The sequence below is a fragment of the Amblyomma mixtum genome, chromosome 3 (genome assembly GCF_055824585.1).
Source record: "Amblyomma mixtum isolate Tamu chromosome 3, ASM5582458v1, whole genome shotgun sequence".
NCBI classification, from domain to species: Eukaryota; Metazoa; Arthropoda; class Arachnida; order Ixodida; family Ixodidae; genus Amblyomma; species Amblyomma mixtum.
Genome location: NC_143014.1, coordinates 362,148,776 through 362,155,453, shown reverse-complemented (window position 1 = coordinate 362,155,453; position 6,678 = coordinate 362,148,776). Strand labels below are relative to the sequence as shown.

General features: G+C 51.9%; 1 pseudogene; it reads left to right on the top strand.

The window, feature by feature from the left end:
• The first annotated feature begins 390 nt into the window (after positions 1-390).
• LOC149356577 (DDB1- and CUL4-associated factor 12 homolog pseudogene) lies at positions 391-1,764 on the top strand (annotated as a pseudogene).
• Positions 1,765-6,678: the final 4,914 nt, after the last annotated feature.

The window sequence follows — 6,678 nt, the reverse complement described above, 5'->3', positions numbered from 1 at the left end:
TCATTATTACATCATTGCAACTGGTCGCTTACCCTGTTAAATCCATATAAAATTCCACCGAATGTCCAAAAAGCGTATTTTATTTTATTCCTGAAATATCTAATTTGTTTATTTGTTAAAGATTTTTAGCAATTCATACATATTTCCTAATGTCAAACATTCTACTATATTTCTTAGCTTTTTTTTCCCGCTTTTTTTTCCTTGGCATTCACCACCATACCTTGGCCAATCCCCCCGCGTGGGTGTGTGCCATTTTCATATGGTGAAGAAGAAGAGGAAGGGCGGCGATGCGAGGACTGTGCCTGCACGTAGACGCTAAGATCGTTTCCGCGCAGTTGTGTACGCTGGAAGAAAACCGTCCAGGTGTCAAAGGCGGCGAAAGCAAAGGCGATGGCTCACGTAAGAAAACTGAGCGTTAGCGGGTCCCGCTCAGCCGAAGACCGCACTGATGCAAGCACTGTATCCTACAAGTTCGCTTGGCCTGGCGAGTCGACATCCAGCAGCGAACTAGTGACGCCACGGTTCTTCAGCGACCCGTTGCGTCTTGCGCATCTGGAATCGCTCACCCGAGGTGACCTGTACTGCTCTAGAAGGACGTCGCGCAATTTCGGCGACTACGTGCAGTGTCGTGAGCTCGGACTTCAGTACCGACAACGTCTCCGCGTGGACAAGACCTATGGCACTCGACACCTGCTCCAGAATGACCTGTTCCACGAGCGCGAGATTAGCCTGGGCCGCATCGACAAGATATTCTGCTCGGCCTGGCTCTCGGAGCGCCAGATAGTGTTCGGCACCAAGTGCAACAAGCTCATGGTGCACGACACGGAGGACGGCAAGCTCGGCCAGATCCCGAGCCTGCAGAGCTCGCTCGCGAGCCCGCTGCCCGAGAACCACTGCGGGATCCACGCGCTGCAGATGAACCCGTCGCGAACTCTGCTCGCCACGGGGGCGCGCCACTCGAACGACACGGCCGTGTACAGGCTGCCGACGTTGGACCCCGTCTGTGTCGGTGAACGGGCTCACACGGACTGCATCTTCGACCTGGCATGGCTCGACGACGAGTTTTACGTGACTGGCTCGTGGGACGCCACGCTCGCCCTGTGGAGAGTGCAGGAGACTAGAGGCTTCTCCTGGCCCGAGTCCGCGCTGACGCCGAGGCAGATGCGACCGCTGGCCGTGCGTGGCTGCAAGGACGCCGACAAGGTGCGCACCCTGCTCTTCAGCCGTCAACACAGCGAGATCGTCGCACTGTCGCTAAACGCGTACATCCACCAGTGGGATGCGTGCACGCTGCGCTGGAAGGCGTCCTACAAGATCCCCAATTGCCAGGAGAACGCCTGCCTGGCGCAGCAACCCGAGCGGAGGGTCTACGCCGTTGGTTCTAAGTCGTTTTTGACATTCCTGGACTCGCGGACACTGCAGCAGACGCACAAGGTGCCTTCCAAGTGCAGCGACTGTGGAATCTGCTCGCTGAGCTTCATGGACGATTTGCTGACCATCGGGACGGGCATTGGCGTGATACTGTTCTTCGACCTGCGCGCCTCCAAGTACCTGGAGGGCGCCGACCGTTCGCGTTACAGCATGCTCAAGGCCAACAGGGGCTGGGTCCACTCGGCCGAACTGTTCCGCGAGGTTTTCTGGAACGCCGAGTACGACCCGGCCATCTACACGCACTGCTATGACCCGTCGGGACTGCGGCTCTTTGCGGCCGGCGGGCCGCTGCCTGCTCTCCTCCAGGGCAACTATGCCGGTTTGTGGTACTGACGAGGGAGTAACCTACGGCACTGGACACCTAGTAGAGGCACCGGCCGGTGTACTGAAGATACTTAGATATGTGGACGATTACCTCGTCGTTGTTAGGAACGATAGCTTTACTCAGCCTGTGCTGGACACCTTTGTCAGGAATGGCCATGGTCTTACCTTTACCATAGAGTCTATTCAACATGGCAGGATTCAGATTCTGGATCTAGAACTGAGGCGTGAGCCGGGGCATGTTTGCTGGTTGTATTCACCACGCTCTGTCAAGAGGTTACTAAGCTTCCATTCAGGACATTCCAAGTTGGTGAAAGACGGCGTTGCCACTTAATGTATTCGAGGCACTCTAAATAAGTCGTGCCTCCATTCGAATAAGGAAAGTGTGAAAAGCCAAATTGCCAGGCTCAGGGAGGCAGGTTTCCCTGAAGTTGCGATTGGAAGGCTGTGCGAAAGAATGGTGTCAAATGAAATCCAACCACATCCGTGAAGCAGCCAAGCGCCAGAGGGTCGCGGTTATTCCGTATGTCCACTCGGTCTCTCACCGTCTGAAGAAAGTGGGTCGTAAATATGAGGTAGACGTTTTATTTTCATCCCGTAGAAAATTGAGTAATATTTTTCCTGCTGTACAAAGAAGGCGTGAGTCCCTACTTGGTAGGAGGACCGAAAGTGAATGCACCACTAATCATGCTGAAAGGAGGGTCGATTGCGTGAAAGGGATAGTATACAGAATTCGCCTGTCTTGCGGCTCATGGTATGTAGGGCAGACAGGACGCTGTTTAAACGACCGCCTGAGGGAACATTTTAATTCATTGGACAAAGCAGGCGGATCAGACTTAGCTCTGCATTGCAGACAACGTGAACACACCTGTACCCCTCTGCTTCAAGACACGTCTGTAGTTTTCGAACACAAAGATCAGACGGTAAGAGAATTAGTAGAGGCCTATCACATTGATAAGGGGGGTTCTGCGTGTGTCGCTAAACCGTCATTGTCATTGATGAATCGTGAATTTGCCCTTCTTGAGAAGTCGTTGCCGGATGTTTAAGATAAGTTAAGTGGGTTTTTTGTGTGTTTGTTTGGCGCGATTATGTATATATGTCTTTTGTGTTAATACATTTTCAGTTGAAAGTCAGCGCTCGTGTTGTTGTGTGTGTAAATGTCGTCGTCTTTTCGCGCTGTTAAAAAATGGATAACCATAGCCTTTCGCGAGAATGCCAAACCCTGGTGGCAAGCCGCAGATTGCGGTTGCAGTCAGATGCATGCATTTTCTGCTGACTGCGTGTCACAAAATTCGGCGCATTTATCAAACAAACAAAGAGAAACACCGCCGCGCGCACGGCGTCTCGCCGGCGCGAGCCGAATGGGGGAGAAGGAAAACCCCCCCCGCTGAGCGCGTGGCTCTTTAACCTCCACCACGGCCCACCGACACGGCGTGCGCCCAGGGCATGAGTCATCAACGCCGATTTCTCTAGAACGTGCGAATCGTTTCTACTGTTTAACCGGGGGAAGAGGGCGTAGCCTTGCGTGCACTAAAACACGTCCCCCTCCTTTGCACTCGGACGTCGGCGACGGCGCCACGCCAGAACACGCTCGAAACTTCGAGATGCGACCCCCGTACTCTGACCAATGAGGATGCGCGGCTGGCGAGAGAAAGGAAGGGAAACTATACGGGAGATACTGCGTGTATGTGCGCGCCTACTTTGGCGCGTACAACAAACAGACGGGAGAGCGAGCCTATAAAAGAAGTACGTGTACCGCTGTCAAGTCAGTCCGGACCGCCGTTTAAGCTTCATCTGTATCGACGTCATGGTACACCGAATGCCAGGGGGAAAAGAGCGCAGCTTTATTTGAGCAACGCGTATTTATACAAATGGCTTGGACAGCAGCGTATCGGCTGTTGCGTATCAGTTGTACATTTCAAGGCCGCACTGCGCATGCTGTCCCTCACGCATACGATACATCTTCCTTCTTTTGGAAAGAAAACTAAAACAACAACAAAGCAAAGTTGCAAGCACAACATGGGCTCAGTGCACAAAAGAATAACTTAAGACATTTGCTGAAAGTCTCTCCCGTATTCCAAGCGTCGCGGGGGTGCACGTTGTCTCTGCGATCGTCTTAACCCAGGAGCGCTTGACACTGCATCACCATCAGATGTCACTGGTCGCGGCTGCTGCTGCGGCGTTCTGTCCTCAATGGTGTCATCGCCGTCGTCGTCAAGTTCACTCAGAAATGTTTCTTTCGTAGACATGAGATGTTTTCGATTGCGACGCAGAAGTCTGCCGTCTTCTGTTAGAACATTGTAGGACCTTGGTTCACCGCAGCGCTGCACGACCTTTGCTTTTTTGTCCCAGACAACTTTCTTCACGCGCACAACGTCACCTTGTCTCAGGGGTGGTAGGGGTTGCCGGTCTCTCTTACTCTGGCGATGCTTGGCAATATGCAAACTGGGACCTTCTTGAGTGTCTGGTAGCGTTGTTCGTAGCTTTCTGGCCTGAAGAATCTCTGCGGGTGCCGCAGAACCTTCCAGTGGGGTTGTCCTGTAAGCGAGCAAACCAAGCCAGAAATCTTGATTGGCTTCAGCAGTTTTCTTTAATATTCGCTTCACCACCTGTACCCCCTTTTCTGCCAGGCCATTCGACTGTGGGTATCTAGGGCTAGAAGTAATGTGCTGGAAATCATATTCTCTTGCAAATGGAGCGAACTGGTAGCTTGAAAAAGGGGGTCCGTTGTCTGAGCATACCTCCATTGGTATGCCATATCTAGCGAAGATAGCGCTTGTTGCTTGAATGACAGTCCTGGCCGATGTATCCTGAAGTAATTCCACCTCCGGAAAGTTTGAGAGCGCATCGTAAACACAAAAATAAGGTCTACCCCCATAGTAAAAAATGTCGATTCCTACTCGGTACCACGCTTGCGTGGGCACTGAGCGCATCTGCAGCGGCTCACGCGGCTAGCTGTATGCATATTTCCGGCAGACTGCGCATTTCTGGACAAAGGCTTCAATGTCACTATTCATGCCTGGCCAGAATATCGCTTCCCGGGCTCTGGATTTGCATTTGCTTATACCCAAGTGGCCTTGGTGAATTTTTTCCAGAATTTCGTGCTTCATGCTAGTGGGAATCACCACTTTGGAACCCTTTAACAAAACGCCCTGAACTTGCGAGAGCTCGCCAGTAAATGGCTTCAGCTGGCCTTCAACCGGTGCACCTTCTCTCAGACTTTTGAGTACACTGCACAGATATTCATCTTTGTTTGTCTCGGCGGCCAGTCGAGTTAAAGTTCTATGGCTCACGCGAGACGAAACTACACTCACGGCGTGTACTTCTGCATCTTGGCTGTCGATGTCGGTCTTGTCGCAGTTGAGTGAAGCCCGGGACAGCATATCGGCCAGGAAGAGGTGCTTTCCTGGAACAAAAACAATCTTGATATCGTAACGAAGCAGTCGCAGAAAGAAGCGTTGCAGCCTTGGCGGCATGTCACCAATCGCTTTTTGAGATATCGCTATCAAAGGTCGATGATCGGTTTCCACGATAATGTGACGACCGTATGTGAAATGATTGAATCTTTCACAACCGTACACAATCGCCATGGCTTCTTTTTCTATCTGCGAGTATCGCTGCTGGGTTTCCGTCAGGGCTTTAGACGCGTATGCGACCGGCTTCCACTCATTATCGTGAAGCTGTAATAATGCAGCACCTAAGCCGTTTTGCGATGCATCGCATGAAATTTTAGTTTCTTTTGCAGGGTCGAAAAGCGATAGGAGTGGTTGTTTACTCATGCTGTCGCAAAGCTGGTTCCACTCTTTGGCGTGGTTCGCCGTCCATTCAAACACAGTTCCCTGCTTTAGCAAACCTCGTAGTAGTGCTGTCCTGCGCGCCAACGATGGCAGAAATTTGCTGAAGTAGTTTGCTACGCCGAGCATTCTTTGCACTGCTTGTTTGTCCTTCGGCTCAGGCATTTGCGTCATGCATTGTATCAATGAGTGGCTAGGTCTTACTCCCTCACTGCTGATTGTGTCACCTAGGAATTCTATTTCTGTCACGCCAACTGTGCATTTTGTCGGGTTGAAAGTCAAGCCAGCTCGTTCTGCCGCTTCTAACGCTAGTCTCAGCCGGTCATCGTGCTCTTTCATCGATTTGCCCCAGACTAATACGTCGTCAACGTACACTCTAACACCTTGTAGTCCATCGAAGATTTCATTCAGAATCTTTTGGAAAACCTCTGAAGCAGATGAAATCCCAAAAGGTAACCTAAGAAAACGGTACCGCCCGAAAGGCGTTGCAAATGTGCACAGTTTTGACGTTTCCTCGTCCAGGGGTATCTGGTGGAACCCGGCGTTCGCATCGAGGCGCGAAAAAACAGTTGCCCCGGTCAGCTCCGCCTCTTTGTCTTCTCGCGTTGGCATCTGGTAATGTTCTCTTTTAATACATTCATTAATCTTCCTGGGGTCCATGCATACCCGAAGTTTTCCATCCTTTTTTCGTACTATCACAAGAGGGCTTACCCAGTCAGTGGGCTCCGACACCTTGGAAATGATTCCACCCTGTTCCATGCGTTGCAGCTCTTCCCGTAGTGGCTCCCGCAAGGCTAGTGGCACTCGTCGCGCTGGCTGCACTACCGGCACGGCGTCATCGCGGAGTACCATATGGTATCGACGCTCAACGCAACCTGTGCCGCTGAACAGATGACGGAATTCGTCCACCACTGTTTGTGTTGTATCTTGAGACACGGCGTGCACTTGCCGCGAAAGGAGTCTAAGGCGTTCGCAGGCTTGAAGGCCTAGTATCGCTTGCCCTTTTCGCACAATGAAAAACTGTAGAACGGCGTTGTGACCATTAAGCTTCACTTCCGTAGTGATCGTGCCAAAGTGCCATCGAAGCGCGCCCGTTCGACTCCCGGGATCACACCACTCGGCCAGCATCGGA